Genomic DNA, 20,071 nt, shown 5'->3' with positions numbered 1-20,071 from the left:
GGCAAGTTGTCCAAGCATCCAGGGTAGTCACGTGACCTTCGCCCTTTAAAGAGTTATGCTGAGAGACCAAACAAATAAAATATTTGTTAGTCACCGATGCCGGACGGCGCGGCGATGATTCTCTGTATGCATAAGCCAAGCGGCGAAAGTCAATTGACTCAAAATACCGAGGTCCCTGATGGCAAAAAAAATCTCATAGACTTTGAATCTCAGCTTAAGGAGAAACAACACTATGTGACGTTGAAGACGAAGGTAGGCAATGAATGCAACCTACGTCTTCCAGCTGAATCGAGAGAAGGAATCTCAAGATTCTAAACTGTGCTTACAAATGACTGAAAACGCTAACCGCCATTTCATTGCTGTCCGTTGTGCAATGAAAGCGGGGCGTTCTTCAGTAATGAAACACAGGGGAGAGCCGCCTGAAGAACTGCTTCTCATGGGCTGAACGTTTGGGAACAGAAAGCTGGCAGGTTTGTGGGAGTAGGCGATGTCTTTCAATACATCTGCTAATCCGGGTGTGAAACAATGAACAATTGCACACCTCCGAATACAAGATATTTTGAGGACAAACTCAGATTCCGCAAAAATCATTCGCATTATCGAGATACGATGCAGCAAGAGATATTACAGAATTCTGTTACCGTGCGGTAAACAGAAAGATGAGAGTCGAATAGATATCTCTGTTTAAAATTCTCGCAATACCGAAGACGATGAATACTAACGTCACAGCAAGTAGATGGTCATTCATGTATGCGAGAATCCCCGTTAATCAGAAGACTTAAGGTCCGTGATTGTTGGGCAGAGATACGGTTGGTATTCAATCAAAGCAGGTGAGAAAGACATAACCAACCGTCTATCTCAAAGCGCAGCTGGTACTGAAATGCCTCGGGCAATTCAATACGCAGTAGCTGTCGCTGACTCGTCATCCTGAGTTGCCAAGTAATCCTTTCCACGAAGGAATGCGTTCGGCTAGAACCACCGAGCATAAAAAGATATGCTCGAGCAATTATATTTATGCGAAACAATTTCGGTAAATATAAAAGCTTAAATGGTATTGTTGTGACAACACCATAAGTATATAAATTGAAACTGGAAACTCCTGGGAGGTTGCAGGCAAACCCGAGTTGCAGTTCAATTAGAATACTTTTCGTCTAAGTCGCAATCCGTAGAATAACCAGGATATGCGCCTACCCCTCGGACCATTCAACTGCTTAACAGAATCATGTCGCGAGGTTAATATACGTAGTATATTTGTAGGATTCTGAACAACGATCTCCATCCTAAATTCTTTCCTTCAAGAAAAACAAAATAAGGATTGGAGATCGACCACCTTCGGTCTCTATCAAAGAGAGTGAAGAAGTCTTCCTCGAAGGAAAGCTTCAATGGTGAACAGAATACTAAGACATAGTTCAAGCCAACTGGATATTCCCGTCCGTTCTTCTCTATTCCAGGTTGGTCACTACTGTGAGATAGTCTTCTTTCAGCAGCAGTCTTCTTCCTAATGCTAGAAATTCCAGGAATTCGAGCATAGGCGAGGTTCCCGATATCGTGTAACATATCGGTGATTCTCGTCTCGCTCACTTTGGACCGTGGTCTCGCCTAAGTGTTTGGAGATCGTAAGAAACTCTAAACACTCTGAATGCGCTAGAAATTCCGTAGAATTCTAAGCAGTCTGCGAAACCCCCACCGAATTCGTCAAACGATATCGCTGGTGGTCCTCTCGATTCCCGTAGAAATCGAGAATGGGGCAGGATCCCTCCTCAACGACCGGGGCTTACGTCAGGTAGGACCCGAAGGTCCACCCCCCTGGTAGCGCAGTCCCCAACCCCAACGTGGGATCCTACAGAGAAATCTCTGTAGGATCCTTCCCCTTTCCCTCGTAGCGTAAGGAGAGAGGGAATGGGGAGGAATTGGATACTCGCTCGCCTTCCCAGTGGAACTAGCAGTTGGAGAAGAGTAGGACAGCCATCGCCTTGCGGCGATGGCCTCAACAGAGTCTGGGAAAACGTATCGTCAGGAGAAAACGTTTTCCCCGAGGAGGGTTACGAACTCTCACTGTAGGTAAGGGTCTGCCGCCACTGTGAACGTCGTCTGGGTGGGGCTGATCGACACTGACAGGAGAGAGCCGATACCGTCCTCCGACTCATTCCAGTCCTCGTCGAGGACGAAACCTCTCAGGAGGAACCGAAAGGAGTATTTAAATACGGTGTCGAAGACACGTAGAAACGCCGCTGTCGCAGTAAGAGGAGGTGGAAGTAGCTTGATCGACCGGCCAGAACTGAGAGAGCCTTCTTGTCCGGAGACGAGAGACTCTGGTTCAAGACAGAATCGGCAAGCTCCGATCGCGGCAAACCCACCGTCGGTTTGGGTTCCCTCACGGGCCCCAAAACGACTCGAGCAGAGACATGGGCTCTGCTGGTGGGAGCGGCGATCCTTCCTCCAGGTCGTTGTGCTTACGAATCAGTGCAATAACCTGGGTAAAGTTACTCTGAATCTCGGAAGTTACAGCGTCTTGAGGAGAAGGACCGTCCAGTCCCTCCAACAAGAGCAGCTCCCAGGACCCTCCTCCTTCAGAAGAAGGACCAGCAACAGATCCCTGACGGTTGCCTCCAATCACTTGCGCTTACGTCCTGGTTGGTCCTAAGACCAACCTGGCACCGTGCGGTGTCGTGACGGGATCGTGAGCGGCGCATCTCTCACGATCACAATCCTATATACCTCGCTCTTCCTGGCGTATGCGAGGAAGTTGAAGGTATCGGAGAGACAGAACTGACGCTACCCCCTCCCCCCTGACGGTCGCCTCCCAATCACTTGCGCGTACGTCCTGGTTGGTCCTAAGACCATACGTGGCACGTCGGCGTCGTGACGGGATCGTGAGCGGCGCACCTCTCACGATCATCCTAGCTACCTCGCTCTTGCCCGGTGTAGCCCGAGGAAGTTGAAGGTAGTGGAGAGACAGACCTGACGCTCCCCCCACCCCCCCCGCTCGCTGGCGGAAGGACCAGCGTACGTGGGGGGCTGCAGCCGATCACCAACCCGCGGTGGGGAGTCGAATCTGCAGGCCTGGCCGTAGCCGCTCACGGCGTGGCGAGCAGGCTCGACTGGAGGACACGTCGACCACCCGGTCCCGTGCGTCAGACGAGCTGCTGCTGGTCACCGTATCCGCCCGGTCCCCTGTGGGAGCGGCGGTCAGGTGACCTGCAGAGCTCGCTTTCCGCCGTGAGACCGGTGAGCGTTCCCGCGGCAGTCAAACCGCTGGTAACCAGCCGAGGCTGGTACCGTCGGTCGAGGGGACCTGGGGGACCTCTTCCCAGCCTCAACCCGTGGCCGGTCAGAGACCGTCACGTCCACCCGAGGGTACCGGCTGGTCGCTGCGAGAGCGGCCACGCTGGCCTGGCGAGAGTCACCTGAGCGGCTCTCGACAGTCTTCTGCTCCGTGCCTCGGTCATGACGCTGAGCGAACTCAGGCGTCCTTAAACTTTGGCTGCACGGTCACCCGAAGGAGATCGTACACTCGGAACTTCTCGCGGACGAGAAACCGAGCCGGTACCTGGCTTAGCAGCAGAGCTGCCAAGACCAGGTGAGGGTGTACCAGCGGTAGCCAGCACACCCTTGGTCCCCGTCTTCTTCTTCTTCTCAGAAGGGGAGACGGGCCCCGTTCCCGAAGGAACAGGAGGACCAGCAGAAGAACCCCCCCGTCACACCGGAGTGTGACGAGCCCTTCGAAGTTCCCGAAGGAGTCTTCATAGGGGAATATAACAAAACCCGGTTACCAGCTGGTCGCTGCGAGAGCGCCGCTGGCCTGGCGAGAGTCACCTGAGCGGTTCTCGCCAGCCTTCTGCTCCGTGCCGTGGTCTTGGCGCCGAGGCGAACTCTGGCGCCGAAACTTTGGCTGCACGGTCTCCCGAGGGAGAGCGTACACTCGGGATCTCCCTCGAACGAGAGCCCGAGCCGAACCTGGCGTAGCGGCATCGCCGCTAGCACCAGGCGAGGAAGTACCAGAGCTAACCGATACTCCTCTGGTCCCCGTCTATCTCTTCCTTACGGAAGGGGAGACGGGCCCCGCTCCCGAAGGAGCAGGAGGACCAGCAGAAGGCCCCCCGTGAGGGACGGGCCCTTAGAAGCTTCCCGAAGGAGACTTCTTAGCGGGGGGGGAGGCAGCTTCTTCTTCGGCTTATGGGCCTTAGAAGTCGAAGGGGAAGAGGCAGCAACAGACGAAGACGAAAATGACACCTTCCTCTTCTTCGTCAGCTCACGCAGGACAGTCGTCAGGTCCTCCATCCAGGCCGGAGTCGGGCCTATTGCCGAAGCAACACGGCCGACTGCACCTGTCCGGAAGGACCTGGGACTGGGGAGACACACCATGGGCAGGACCAGCATGGGACAGGCGCAGGAACCAGGAGCGACAGGAACAGCAACCAGCTCAGGAGCGGCAGGAACAGCGGCAGCGGGTAAACACAGAAGGGACAGCCAAGCCAGTAGCGGGAACCACATCAGCGACAGGTACGGCAGGCCCAGCCATCGCCTCGTAGAATCATCGGCAGCCAGCGTGGTACTGGCGGCCGGTCCAGGGGCGAGCTGCTGGAACAGCGGAAGTCTGGGGCAGGCAGGACAACGAAAGAAACACAGGCGGCGGCGGCATACCCCTCCTCGGTACGGCGGCGACCGGCCCTAGAAGCGGCAGACGGCGTCACCGACACAGCATGGGGAGTGTAGACCAGCGGGGGGGGAAGCAGCATAAGCGGCCGTGAAGGTTGTAGTGGAGACCACTCCAAGGTCACCGCCCCAGACCTCGCTAGACGCTGCAGCAGATCGTGGATGCGTAGGCACGCCCTGCAGCCGCAGTGGCCCATACCTGTCCAAGGTCGTCTCCCACGGATGTAGCACTGCGGTAGCACGACAGATTAGTAAGAGGGGTTCCCTCACGCACTGAGGAGACATGCCACCACCCCGAACGGAGGAAGACCCAAAACACAAAATACGAGGAAGCTGAGCGGGGGGGCAGGAGAAGACGAAGAATCGGATACCAAGGGAGTCGCGGGAGCTTTCCGACGACTTCCTGGCAGGACCTTCGCTTCCCCTACCCCGCACAGCAGTGAAAAGTAATATGAAAATGAAACAGAATACTGCACTTGCGATTCACTTCATAGAACATTAAAGGGTGGGGGAAAAATCAATCCCGGCCCGGGTAAGAGCGGAAACTTGATCCATAATAATATGATGCTATCATATATATGAAAATGAACAATACTGCACTTGCTATTTTCACTTTCACAGCAATAAAATCGTAAGGATTTAATTCCCGGGAAGTAAGAGCGGAAATTGATCCAAAATAAAATTTGATGCAATTAATAAATGAAAATGAAAAGAAAACTGCATTGCGAATCCACTTCCATTGCATTCTATTCATACAAAATAAGAGGCTCTTGCCGAGCGCAATCAAGCTCTCGGCACGCACAGGGCAAAAATATAATGAAAAAGAGTACTTACATCTTTCAATTACACACTTTCGCCCAAAATACATGACTCGGCGCGAGTGCGCCCGCCCTCGGCACCGAGACATAATTCAAGGGTTCAATTCATGAAAAGAGCGGAAATCGCCGTCTCTACGGCGATAGCTCCATGTTGATTCATAATTAAGTAATGAAAATGAAAACAGTGTACTTACAGTTTCATTTTCAAGTCAAACAAACCATTAGTAGAAAACACATATAAACAAAGCATACGACGATGAAAGCGGGCAGAGAGCGATGACGAACACGTCCTTCACACACGCGGCCGAAAGCAAAAGTGATTCTTCACCTCTCGGGGTCGCGCGGGGCGCGCGCGCACGATCGGACAAGAAGTTAACTACCGTTTCTCCCCTTGTTCGAAGCTTACGACCGTCCCAGCTGCCGCTAGTTACCTTCCTATTGTTAAAGGACCGAGGGTTTGTATTACGTATCGGAACAAATGCGTTCGCAGATCCCACGCTCATCCGATGTAAACAAAGCAGGCGTTAAGTTTTGGCCGAAAAAATGCGTTCGCAGATCCCACGCTCATCCGATGTAAACAAATCAGGCGGCCTCCCATGATGGAAATTCGCGCATTCGTATTCCAAGCGAAATTCGTATTCCAGAATGAGGGCGTCACTTCGTAAGTTAAAAAATTCGTATACTAATCGGTTCGTAACCCAAAGTATTACTGTACTTCTCTTCTAAGTCGCAATCCGTAGATAAACTAGGATATGCGCCTACCCCTCGGACAATTCAACTGCTTAGTAGAATCATGTCGCGAGGTTAATATACGTAGTATATTTGTAGGATTCTGAACAACGATCTCCATCCTAAATTCTTTCCTTCAAGAAAACAAAATAAGGATTGGAGATCGACCACCTTCGATCTCTATCAAAAGAGAGAGAGTGAAGGAGAAGTCTTCCTCGAAGGAAAGCTTCAATGGTGAACAGAATACTAAGACGATAGTTCAAGCCAAACTGGATATTGCCCGTCCAATCTTCTCTATTCCAGGTGGTCGCCTACTGTGAGATAGTTCTTCAGCAGCAGTCTTCTTTCCAATGCTAGAAATTCCAGGAATTCGAGCATAGGCGAGGTTCCCGATTATCGTGTAACATATCGGGGATTCTCGTCTCGCTCACTTTGGACCGTGGTCTCGCCTAAGTGTTTGGAGATCGTAAAAAACTCGAACACTCTGAATGCGCTAGAAAATCCGTAGAATTCTAAGCAGTCTGCGAAACCCCCACCGAATTCGTCAAACGATATCGGCTGGTGGTCCTCTCGATTCCCGTAGAAATCGAGAATGGGGCAGGATCCCCTCCTCAACGACCGGGGCTTACGTCAGGTAGGACCCGAAGGTCCCCCCGGTAGCGGAGTCCCGAACGTGGGATCCTACAGAGAAATCTCTGTAGGATCCCTCCCCTTTCCCTCGTAGCCGTAAGGAGAGAGGGAATGGAAGAGGAAATTGGATACTCGCGTCGCCTTCCCAGTGGAACTAGCAGTTGGAGAAGAGTAGGAGCAGCCATCGCCTTTGCGGCGATGGCCTCTCAGAGTCTGGGAAAACGTATCGTCAGGAGAAAACGTTTCCCGCGGAGGGTTACGAACTCTCACTGTAGGGTAAGGGTCTGCCGCCATTGTGAACGTCGTCTGGGTGGGGCTGATCGACACCTGACAGGAGAGAGCCGATACCGTCCTCCGACTCATTCCAGTCCTCGTTGAGGTCGAAACCTCTCAGGAGGACCGAAGGAGTATCTAAATACGGTGTCCGAAGACACGTAGAAACGCCGCTGTTGCAGTAGAGGAGGTGGAAGTAGCTTGATCGACCGGCCAGAACTGAGAGAGCCTTCTTGTCCGGAGACGAGAGACTCTGGTTCGAGACAGAATCGGCAAGCTCCGATCGCGGCAGACCCACCGTCGGTTTGGGTTCCTCTCGGGCCCCAAAACTACTCGAGCAGAGACGTAGGCTCTGCTGGTGGGAGCGGCAATCCTTCCGCAAGGTCATTATGCTGACGAATCAGCTTAATGACTTCTGCAAATTCCTCTGTATCTGCTCGGGAGTAACCGCGTCTTGCGGAGTAGGACCGTCCAGTCCCTCCAGCAAGAACAGATCCCGAGATACTCCTCCTTCAGAAGGAGGAACAGCGGCAGACCCCTGACGGTCGCCTCCAGCTACTTGCGCGTATGTCCTGGTCGGTCCTAGAACCGTGCCTGGTCCATACGGCGTCATAGGTGGGATCGCGAGCGGCGCACCTCTCGCGATCACTCATAGGTACCCCCTCGCTCCTCCCGGTGTAGCCCGAGGAGGTGAAGGTACAGGAGAGGCAGACCTGATGCTCCCCCTAGCTCGCTGGCAGGACCAGCATGCTTGGAGGGCTGCTGCTGATCGTCAAACCCGCTTGGTGGCGATCGAGCAGCAGGCCTAGCCTTGCCGCTCGCCTGGGGCGAGAGGCTCGGCTGAGAACGTCGACCGCTGATCTCTTAGCGTCAGGCGAGCTGTTGCTGGTTACCGTCTCCGCCCAGGTCCCGATGGGAGCGGCGTCATGTTACCTGCTAGGCTCGCTGTCGCGTGAGACGGCGAGCGTCCTCTCGGCGCGTCGAGCCGCTGGTACCAGCCGTGGCTGGTACCGACGGCCGCGGGGACCCCTTCCTCGCCTCAACCCGTGGCTGGTCAGCGACCGTCACGTCAACCCGGAGCAGCCAGCTGGTCGCTGCGAGAGCGTCCACTGGCCTGGCGAGAGTCGTCTGCACGACTCTCGCCAGTCTTCTGCTCCGCGCTTCGGTCTTGACGGCGAGCGAGCTCGGGTGTCAGACTTTGGCTGGACGGTCTCGCGACGAGACCGTCCATTCGGTACTTCTCGCTAACGAGAAGCCGAGGCGGATCCTGGTTTAGCGGCAGAACCGCTAGAACCAGGCGAGGAAGTGCCAGCCGAAGCTGGTACTCCTCTGGTCCCCGTCTTCTTCTCCTTGGTAGAAGAAGAGACGGGCCCTGTTCCCGAGGGAGCAGGATGGACCAGCAGAAGAGCTCCCCGAATCGCCGGAGCGAGACGGGCCCTTAGAAGGTCCCGAAGGAGGGCTTTCTTAGGGGGGAAAACCCAGGGTTTACCAGCTGGTCGCTGCAAGAGCGGGGCCGCTGGCCTGGCGAGATCACCTGAGCGGCTCTCACCAGCCTTCTGCTCCGTGCCGCGTCTTGCGCCGAGCGAACTCTGGCGCCGAAACTTGGCTGCACGGTCTCCCGAGGGAGAACGTACACTCGGGATCTCTCGCGAACGAGAGACCGAGCCGGAACCTGGCATAGCGGCATCGCCGCTAGCACCAGGCGAGGAAGTACCAGAGCTAACCGATACTCCTCTGGTCCCCGATCTACCTCTTCCTTACGGAAGGGGAGACGGGCCCCGCTCCGAAGGAGCAGGAGGACCAGCAGAAGGACCCCCCCCGTCCCACCGGGTGGGACGGGCCCTTAGAAGTTCCCGAAGGTAGACTTCTTAGGGGGGAAAGCAGCCTTCTTCTTCTTCGGCTTATGGACCTTAGAAGTCGAAGGGGAAGAGGCAGCAGCAGACGATGAAGACGAAGATGACAGCTTCCTCTTCTTCCTCTTCCTCGTCAGCTCACGCAGGACAGTCGTCAGGTCCTCCATCCAGGCCGGAGCCGGGGCTATTGCCGAAGCAACACGGCCCGACTGCACCTGTCCGGTAAGGACTGGGACTGGGGAAGACACACCGTGGGCAGGACCAGCATGGACAGGTTCAGGAACCAGGAGCGACAGGAACAGCAACCAGCTCAGGAGCGGCAGAACAGCGGCAGCGGTAGACCCAGAAGGGACAGCCAAGACAACAGCGGGAATCACATCAGCGGCAGGTACGGCAGGCCAGCGGATCGCCTCGTAGAAATCAGCGGCAGCCAGCGGAACCTGGGTACTGGCGGCCGGTCCAGGGGCGAGCTGCTGGAACAGCGGAAGTCTGGGGCAGGCAACACGAAGAAAACAGGCGGCGGCGGCAACCCCCCCTCGGTACGGCGGTGGCCCTAGTAGCGGCAGACGGCGTCACCGACACAGCATGGGAGTGTAGACCAGGAGGGGCGGGGGGGGAGCAGACGCTAGACGCTGCAGCAGCCCGTGGATGCTAGGCACGGCCCTGCCGCCGCGGTCCATACCTGTCCAAGGTCGTCTCCACGGATGTAGCACCTGCGGTAGCATAGATAGATTAGTAAGAGGGGTTCCCACGCACGCACGACATCCCATGCACCCCGAACGCAAGGAAGACCCCAAATACAAAATACAACGAAGAAGCTGAGCGGGGGGCAGGAAAGAAGACGAAGAATCGGATACCAAGGGAGTCGCGGGAGAGCTTTCCGACGACTGCCTGGCAGACCTTCGCTTCCCCTACCCCGCACAGCAGTGAAAAGTAATATGAAAATGAAACAGAATACTGCTTGCCGATTCACTTCATAGAACTTAAAGGGAAAAAGATCAATTCCTGGGTAAGAACGGAAACTTGATCCAAATAATATGATGCTATCATAAAAATATATGAAAATGAAACAGAATACTGCACTTGCGATTTCACTTTCACAGAAAATAATCGTAAGGATCAATTCCCGGGTAAGAGCGAAAATTGATCCAAATTAAATTATGCAAATAAATAATGAAAATGAAAAGAATACTGTATTGCGAATCCACTTTCATTGCATTTATCATACAAAAAATAAAGGCTCGTGCCGAGCGCAATCACGCTCTCGGTAACGAACGCACAGGGCAAAAAAAAAAATATAATGAAAAAAAGTACTTACTTTTTTTTTAAATTTTTCAATTACACACTTTCGCCCAAAATACATGACTCGGCGCGAGCCCCCCCCAGCGCCCCCGCCCCCCTCGGCAAAAACCGAAAAGACATAATTCAAGGGTTCAATTTATTGAAAAGAGAGGAAATCGCCGCATCTACGGCGATAGCTCCATGTTGGTTCATAATTAAGTAATGAAAATGAAAACAGTGTACTTACAGTTTCATTTTCAAGTCAAACAAACCATTAGTAGAAAACACAATATAAACAAAGCATACGACGATGAAGCGGGAGAGAGCGATGACGAACACGTCCTTCACACCCGCGGCCGAAAGCAAAAGTGATTTGTTTACCTCCCAGTCGCGCGCCGCGCGACTGTCGGACAAGCAGTTATAACTACCGTTCTCCCCTTTGTTCGAAGCTTACGACCGTCCAGCTGCCGCTAGCTACTTCCTATTGTTAAAGGACCGATGGTTTGTATTACGTATCGGAACAACTTTATTGTATCATGACAATATCATTTTTATACATTCAACTTCCCTGCCAGATATATACTTAGCTGATTAGCACCCATTGGTGGTGGGTAAGAGACAGCTAACTACTGAAATAGACAGGTAAACAACATATGTTGTAGGTATTAATAAACCTTGGTTCGTACCTTATTAGGCTGAAGACTTTGCGGCTACTGCCTTGGAGTCTGCATAGCCTCAAGAGCCTCAGCGAGATATTGATCTAAGGCTAAGAGTTCTTGTGGGTTCTGCCAATGGGGTCTTATCCACTTACTCGCAGAGCCCTAAAGGCCTTTGTCATTGGGTGCTATTCCACTAACATGACAATACACCTTGTTCAAGGAGCACAACACCGATCCCGATCACCTGATCCTAACATCCATGTTAGTTCTAAGATTGCAAGGAGTTTATCCCCGAACTCCTTACAAACAACTAAAAACAAACTCGAAACAATAATTACACGTTCATTTATAACAAAAATACAACAAAAACAAAAAAACAAAAAAAATTTTGTACCCCCCTACTAGCCATACATACCCTTGATCCCTACCAGCAATGACACGATGCACCCGTGCGACATCCTGAGCTTGCTAATAGAAAACCAAGCACATATCTGACAAGAGGGTTTATGTACGTTAAAATTAAAATATTTTAAGGATCAGTCTTTGCTCCAAGACCCAGAACTGTATCTGCTGATACAAATGGACCTAGAGAGAAGCACTTCTCATAAGTCACTTTCACATCCTTCAGGTAATGAGACGCAAACACTGAATTGCACCTCCAATAAGTAGTCTCCATGATATTTCTAAGAGACATATTCTTTTGGAACGCCAGGGACGTTGCTACTGCCCTCAACCTCATGGGTCTTAACCTTTAGAAGACCGAAGGATTCCTCCGAGCAGTTCGTGTGCGTCAGTAATTACGCTTCTCACAAAAAAGAAAGACCAAGGCGTTTTTGGACATGATCTTTTGGGTTCTTCACAGCACACCAAGAACCTGTTGACAACCTCCCATCTGTTTTCTTTCTCTCTAAATAAAATTTAAGAGCTCTCACTGGACAGAGAGACCTCTCTGTCTCTCTGCCTACGAGGCTAGATAGACCTTTTACCTCAAAGCTTCTGGCCAAGGTTTGGTTTTGATGGGTTCTCGTTCTTCGCCAGAAACAATGTCTGGAACGAGCAGATAGCAGCATCTCCTTTGAATCCCACTGTGGAGTCCAGAGCGTGCAATTCGCTCGTCCTCTTGGCTGTAGCGAGACAACAGGAATAAGCATTTCCTAGTGACGTCGCGGAAGGAAGCCAGATGTAGAGGCTCGAATTTATCTGAGGAAAGGAATTTCAGGACCACGTCCAGATTCCAACTAGGTGTTCTAGGAGTTGCTGATTTTGAAGTTTCAAAGGATCTAATCAAATCATGTAGATCTTTGTTATCTGCAATTTCTAGCCCTCGATTCCTGAATACTGAAGACAGCATGCTTCTGTATCCCTTGATTGTTGACACAGATAGGTGCGATTCCTCTCTCAGAAAGAGGAGGAAATCAGCAATGTTAACTATAGAGGTACTGGAGGAGGACAGCTTCTGACTCTTACACCACCTCCTAAAGACTTCCCACTTCGATTGGTATACTCTTCTCGTCGAAGATCTGCGGGCTCGAGCGATAGCGCCTGCAGCCTTGCGAGAAAAACCCCTCGCTCTGACAAGTCTTTCGATAGTCGAAAGGCAGTCAGAGCGAGAGACCGGGGAGGTTGTGATGAAACCTCTCGAAGTGGGGTTGTCTGAGTAGATCTGGTCTGCTTTGGAAGAGATCTGGGGAAGTCCACTATCCACTCCAGTACCTCCGTGAACCATTCTTGGGCTGGCCAAAAATGGGGCTATTAGGGTCAACTTCGTGCTCTTTGAAGCTACGAACTTCCTGAGCACTTCCCCCAGGATCTTGAACGGGGGAAAGGCGTAGGCGTCTAAACCCGACCAATCCAGGAGAAACGCGTCTATTGCAAAGGCTCTCAGATCTTCCACTAGAGAGCAAAAGATCTCTACTCTTTTGGAGAGGAACGTCGCAAACAGGTCTATGTGAGGTCTCCCCCCCCCCCCAGGGACCAAAGACTTCGACACACTTCTGCGTGTAGAGTCCACTCTGTGGGAAGGACCTGATTCCTCCTGCTTAGTCTGTCCGCTCTCACATTCTTTATCCCTTGCACAAATCTTGTGAGGAGAGTTATGCCTCTTTCCTCTGTCCAGGTTAACAGGTCTTTTGTTAACTGATAGAGGGAGAAAGAGTGCGTCCCTCCTTGCTTGCGTATGTAAGCCAGAAAGCCGTGGTGTTGTCCGAGTTTATCTGTATCACCCCCGCCTCTGACTATCTCCTCGAAGAACCTTAAGGCTAGGTGTATGGCCACTAGTTCCTTGCAATTGATGTGCCAGGACACCAGGGCCCCCGTTCCTATGTCCAGGTGCCTGACACCTCCCTTGCTCCTAGCGTCGCTCCCCATCCCGACTCCGAAGCGTCGGAAAATAACACTTGGTCTGGGTTCTGCAGGGCAAGCGACACGCCTTCGTTCTTCTGAAGAGGAAGGATCCACCACTTCAAGTGATCTTTTATCTCTTGTGGAAGCGGAAGGTGTCTGAGAGTTGTCCCGTCTTCCAACTCCACACCCCTTTCAGGAAAAACTGAAGAGGGCGAAGGTGAAGCCTCCCCAGAGAGAAGAACTTTTCTAGCGAGGACAGTCCCTAAAAGGCTCAGATAATCCCTCGCTGAACTGCTCTCTCTCTCTAAGAAGTTCGAGATTCTCGACAAACCTCGAGTGATTCTCTCTCGCGAAGGAAATACCCGAAAACCCCGAGAATCCATCTGAATCCCCAGATAGACCAAGCTCTGGCTGGGGATCAGCTGCGACTTCTCGAGGTTCACGAGTAATCCCAGCGATTCTATCATCTTTCTTGTTATTGATAAGTCCTCCAAGCACTGAGTCTCCGACTTGGCCCTGATCAGCCAGTCGTCTAAGTAGAGGGAGATGTTTATTCCCTCTAGGTGAAGCCATCTTGCTACATTCGCCATCAGGTTGGTGAAGACCTGTGGAGCTGTAGACAGGCCGAAACACAGAGCCCTGAATTGAAAAACTTGTCTCCTATCATAAATCGAAGATATTTCTTTGACAAATGGTGAATGGGAACGTGGAAATATGCATCTTGCAAGTCCAGAGAGACCATCCAATCTCCTGGACGAAGAGCTGACATTACTGAGGCGGACGTTTCCATACGGAACTTCTTTTTCTGAACAAAGCGATTCAGAGCGTTACGTCCAGTACTGGTCTCCACCCCCCCCCGATGCCTTTGGTACTAGGAAAAGGCGATTGTAAAATCCCGGGGAGTGTGGATCCTGCACAAGTTCGATGGCCTCCTTTACCCACATTTGTTCTACCATTTGAAGGAGAGTCTCTCATTACAGGGTCTCTGTACCTCGCTGACAGTTCCCGAGGCGTAGATGTTAGGGGAGGACTGTCCTCGAAGGGGATTACGTATCCTTTCTTTAGGACTGAAACTGACCAAGGGTCGGCTCCCCTTTTTGCCCAGACTCCTGCAAAGTTCAGGAGTCTGGCGCCCACTGGTGCTTGAAGGAACAACAAGTCATTTTGTCTTCTTGAAAGGTCTGAAGGAAGACCTTCCTCTCTTATCAGAGCTCTTCTTTCTGGCAGGGGGACGAGCCGCTTGCACCTCCACGAAAGGGCTGCTGAGGAGGACGAGAGTCCTTTTTATTCATAGACACTACAGGACGGCCCTTCTTGGACGTTTGTTACAAGTAGGTCTTGTGTCGCCTTCTCAGTTAGCGAGCGAGATATATCCTTCACTAACTGAGAAGGAAACAGATGATCTGACAGAGGGGCGAACAATAACGCTGTCCTCTGGCTCGGAGAAACCCCTTTTGATAACAGGGATCCATAGACTGATCTCTTCTTCAGAAGACCAGCACCAAATAGGGAAGCAACTTCTCCCGAACCGTCTTGTACTGCCTTGTCCATGCAAGACAGGACGCTATGGAGAATCTCTGGGTTCTTAAGAAACTCCGGGTCTTTAGATTTATTAGCCAGAACTCCGAGTGACCAATCCAGAAAATTGAACACCTCTAAAGTGACAAAAAGTCCCTTTAGAAAGTGGTTCAACTCCGAAATGCTCCACGTAGATCTGACCGATCCTAAAGAGTGACGTCTGGAAGGCATCCACTAAATTGGCAAAGTCCGCATCTGCCGAAGCAGGAAGAGAAAGACCCATAGTCTCTCCTGTCCATACCAAATACCTCTCTTTCCATGGAGTTTTGGAGTTTGGAGGAGGCATGCAGAATACAGTCTTTCCCAACTCTTTCTTATTGCCCATCCAAGAATCTAAAGATTGGAGGGTCCTTCTTCATGGAAATCGCAGGTTTCATTTCAGAAAGGCCGAAGATTTCACCGTAGCCGAGCTCGAAAAGAGAGAACGAGGAGAAGGAGGAGCCGCCGGACTAAGAGTCTCCAAACTCTTGTAGTAACAAGGAAAGATCTTATAATTTGAGAGTCCCTCATTTGCAGGAAGCTCGTCATCAGACAAATCGTCCAAACCTCGATCAGACGAAGGAGAAAGCTCTCGTTTTGGAGGAAGAGTCTTTCCAAGACCACCTACGATCTGAAGGAGAGGAGCTTCTGTTTGAAGAGTCATAAATTCCTGAAATGAGTCTCCGACGCCTGCCTCCTGGCTCTTGACTCTTGCCTCCTGACTCCTGCCTCCTGGCTCCTGACTCCTGCCTCCTGACTCCGGACTCCTGCCTCCTGACTCCTGGCTCCTGCCTCCTGACTCCTGCCTCTTGACTCTTGACTCCTGACTCCTGACTCCTGCCTCTTGCCTCCTGGCTCTTGCCTCCTGGCTCCTGCCTCTTGCCTGGGTGACTCCTCACTCCTGGCTCTTGGCTCCTGCCTCCTGGGTGACTCCTCACTCCTGGCTCTTGGCTCCTGCTCCTGGGTGACTCTCACTCCTGGCCGGTGCCAGACGCCTGATCGGCTCACTCCGTAAGGTTGACTCCACGTTCTTACAAGAAGCCTCACCTCGAGTAGGAGCATCGATCCTGGCGGCAGATACCTCCATACGTCTGGAGGACCTTTTGATAGGAAGGGAAGAGTCTTTCCTTCTAGGAGGCTCCTTTGAAAGCACTCTTACAAAAGACGAAATCTGCTCCTGCATAGCAATCATAAACCTCTTAGTAACCTCCTCTTTATCCTCTTCGGAAGGAGGGGAAGGAGGAGGGGAGGAGTCCATAGCCTCCACCTCCTGACTCCTTCTAACTCTGGTTGACAGAATGGCTCTTCTTGCCTTCTTAACTCCCGAAGGAGACTCCTCAGGGAAGTTTTCCGGGCTGAGTCAATCGTCTGAGCCTTTCCAGCTCCTCTTCAGTGGTCGCGAGCGATCTGAATCCCTCCAATCACGTCTCGGAGACGAAGATCCCGACGAAGAAAAACACTCACGCAGGACGCTTTTTACAATATGAGATCCCTGCAGTCTGGGGTGTCACAGAAACCGCCGAAGGGACACCTGATCGTGGGGATTCTCCACAACCTCCTTTCGGTTTTCGACATTCTTCTCCTCTGGGCATGTGAGCTTGGAAGAGGTCTAGACCTAGAAGCGTTGCGGAAGCCGACCAGATGCCCCCTCCCTACACTGGGGACACTCATATCACTGTCCACTGAAAAATCACTAGCCTTACCTTGCGAGGGCAGCCATTTTGTTTCCCATTAACTTGAAGGCCGCTTTAGATCCGCAAGTTCTTTCGCTGAATCTACAGGTTCTGCAATAGGAAGAAGGGGCCTGAAATGGAAGGAGAAGTAGCAATACTTACCCTTGGGAAGATCCCAAGCTAGGAATTAGTTAATTAGATCTCGAACTACTTAAACTTCTAGAAGAAGCCTTCCTCACTCTTTCTCTTTCTAACTTTTTCAAATAATTAGTTAGATTCTTCCATTCATTCTCACTCAAATTCTCACATTCCTTGCAAGTATTAGTGAAAGAACATTCATACTCCCTGCAACCCTTGCATACAGTGTGAGGATCTACCGAAGCTTTCGGCAACCTCACCTTACAGCCTACATTCACACAACGTCTCACAACCATTCCAGTGTCAGACATTTTTAAAGAAAAATCCAAAATCAAGTCCACAAAACAGTCCACAAAAGCGTATGCCAATCCAACAATCCAGATACGTCACCAAAAGTCGGTCAAGAAGATCAATTGCCGGTGAAAAAAGAAAAACCAATCGAGAGGAACCAACAACAATGTTGACGGTCCGGACGACAGAAGAATTCTGATTAGAAAACGGGAATGGTTCCTAGTCCTGCCACCCAGGGCAGGGCGGTAGATCACCTGACCTACCGGTAGCGTGTGCCGCGAAATTTGAAATTCTGTCGGGGACGACGGAGTCTATAGCTAAGTATATATCTGGCAGGGAAGTTGAATGTATAAAATGTTACCATCTGGAGAAGACATTTTCCCGAGGAGGGTACGAATTCGTACTGTAGGCTAAACGTCTGCCGCCACCGTGACCGTCGTCTGGGTGGGGGTGAGCGAGCACCTGACAGGAGAGAGCTGATACCGTCCTCCGACGCGTCCCAGTCCTCATCGGGGTCGAAATCTCTCAAGAGGACCGAAGGGGGAGCCCACCCTGGTCTCTGAGGGCATGGTCCAGACGGACCGTCACGTGAACGGCGGTGATGGTCCCTCCGAGAGTCTGGGAAGCGTCAGTCGTCCTCGCCAGCCCCCCACGATCTCCTCCAACCACTTGAGCGAGGATCTGTTGGTCCCAAGACTGAACCAGGCTCTTGGCCAGACCGTAAGAAGTGCATTCCTCACAGTCACTCCTGTTCGCCTCGTTCTTCCCGGTGTAGCCTGAGGAGGTTGAAGGGACAAATGAGGAAGACCTGATGCTCCTACCCTGCCTACTAGCAGAACCAGTAGGCTAGGAAGACTGCAGGCGATCACCAACCCACGGTGGCGATCGAGCTGCAGGTCTGGACCAGCGGTCTTCTTGGGGAGAAACGCTGGACTAAGAACGGAGCGTCAGTCTCTTCAGGAGAGCTGCTGGCGATCAGGCTGCACTGGTCGAGCGGAGAGCGGCTAGACTGAGAGCAGCAGCGACGGTCCCGAGCGTCAGAAGAGCTGCTGCTGGTTCCCCTATCCGTCCGGTCCCAGTGGGAGCGGCGATCAGGGGACCGGCAGAGTCCACTGTCGCGTTGGGAGCCCAAGAAGCGCGCCCCTCGCGATCACTCCTGATCGCCTCGCTCTTCCCGGTGTAGCCCGAGGAAGTTGAAGGGATAGGAGAGGTAAGCCAGACGCTCCCGCCTCGCCCACCAGCAGAACCGGCGTGCTGGGGGGGGGCTGCAGACGCTCGCCCACCCGCGGTGGCGATCGCTCTGCAGGCCTGGTTGAGCGGCTGGACCGAGAACCGCGGCGACGGTCCCGAGCGTCAGAAGAGCTGCTGCTGGTCCCCCTCTCCGCCCGGTCCCGATGGGAGCGGCGGTCAGGGGACCGGCAGAGTCCGCTGTCACGGTGGGAGCGAGGCCTGTCTTCACGGCAAGTCAAGCCGCTTGGGCTGATCCAGGTGACAAAGGGGACCGCTTCCTCGCCTCAGCCTGCGGCTGGTCTATGACCGTCGCGTCAACCCTGGATACCGGAGACTCGCCACGAGAGCGATTGCTGGCCTGGTAGGAGTCACCTGGGCGACTCCCACTAGTCTTCCCCTCCGTGCCAGGGTCTTGGCTGCACGGTCACCCGCAGATGACCATACACTCAGTACCTCTCGCAAACGAGAAGCCAAGACAGTACCTGGCGTCGAAGCAGAAGCTCTGGCGCCAGGAGAGGAGGTATTGGTGTTAGCCGGTACCCCTCCGGTCCCCGTCATCTTCTTCCTTGCGGAAGGAAAGACGGGCCCTGTTCCCGAAGGAACAGGACGACCAGCGGAAGCCCCAACTGTCCCACCGGAGTGGGACAGACCCTTAGAGGTCTCTGAGCGAGACTCCTTAGGGGGGGAGGAGGCTACCTTCTTCTTCTTCGGCTGGGGGGCCTCAGAAGTTGAAGGGGAAGAGGCGCCAGAAGACGACAGCGACACCTTCCTATTCTTCCTGGACTTCCTCTTTGCCAGTTCCTCAGGACAACCGACAGGTCCTCCATTCAGGATGGAGTTGTGGCAGTTGCCGAAGCAACACGGCCCAACTGCACCTGTCCGGAGGGACCTGCGGGAGTCGCAGTATAGAGAACGCTTCCTCGAGGAGGGCTACGAAACTCCTACCTGGCAGGTGAAGCATCTGCCACCCACAAGACTGGTCGGTCGTGCGAACGCGACCGTCGTCTGGGTGGGGCTGTCTCTGAAAGAAAAGGATTAATTAAAAGAGGGCATGCTGGCCCGCCTCCACCGGTCTCTGCGTGCATGGACCCGCGGGAACGTCACGGCAACCCTGGGCACCGGACGATCGCCGGTCTGGCGAGAGTAACCCGAGCGACTCCTACCATCTTCTGCTCCGTGCCTGGGTCCTGACACGGGGAGAGAACTCTGCAGTCTGGACCCTGGCTGCACGGTCACCCATAGGTGACCATACATTCGGTAACGCTCACAAGCGGGCGGCCGAGACAGTTCCCGGTCTGGAGGTGGAACCTTCAGAACCGGGAGAGGAGATACCAGTGGTGGCCAGTACCTCCATGGTCCCCGTCTGCTTCCTGCCCGAGGAAGGAGAGACGGGCCCCGTTCCTGAAGGAACGGGAGGACCAGCGGAAGACCCACCTGTCTCACTGGAGCGAGACCGACCCTTAGAAGTCCCGTGACGAGACTTCTTGGGGGGGGGAGACCACCTTCTCTTATGGCAAAGCCTAAAATTTGAAGGGCATGAAGATATGAAGATCTCGTAGAGGAGGATGACAACACTTGACGAGCTCTCTTCCTCTTCGGTTTCTCCTTCTGCCAGACTTCTACCATCAGGAGTAGATAACCTCACAGGGCAGCGCGACAGCTTCCTCCAGTGACATAACTCCCAGGTAGCAGTGGTAATGAAAAGGATTATCAGCAGGGGATCAGAACACACACTCGAGGATCGGTACACAACATGCTACGAGTCATAGGTACAATTCCAAGGTTAGGATAACCAACACGAAGAGCATCCAACCAATTCTACTGAAAACACAATCACCACTAGTCTGTAAAATAAGGAAAAAAAAAAATTAAAGTAATGAGGATACTCCTCAAACATCCAAGGGCGCCGCCCTCCGAAGTGAGAGGAGATCCCCCAACAT

At 52.8% G+C, this 20,071-nt stretch overlaps 1 protein-coding gene across 1 annotated transcript in view; it reads right to left on the bottom strand.

Annotated features, from left to right (window-relative positions):
* LOC135217178 (sterol regulatory element-binding protein cleavage-activating protein-like) overlaps positions 1-20,071 on the bottom strand; it is a 184,931-nt gene that overhangs the window by 121,052 nt on the left and 43,808 nt on the right.

Source organism: Macrobrachium nipponense, chromosome 7 (assembly GCF_015104395.2).
Source record: "Macrobrachium nipponense isolate FS-2020 chromosome 7, ASM1510439v2, whole genome shotgun sequence".
NCBI classification, from domain to species: Eukaryota; Metazoa; Arthropoda; class Malacostraca; order Decapoda; family Palaemonidae; genus Macrobrachium; species Macrobrachium nipponense.
This window is presented reverse-complemented; position numbering and strand designations above follow the sequence as displayed.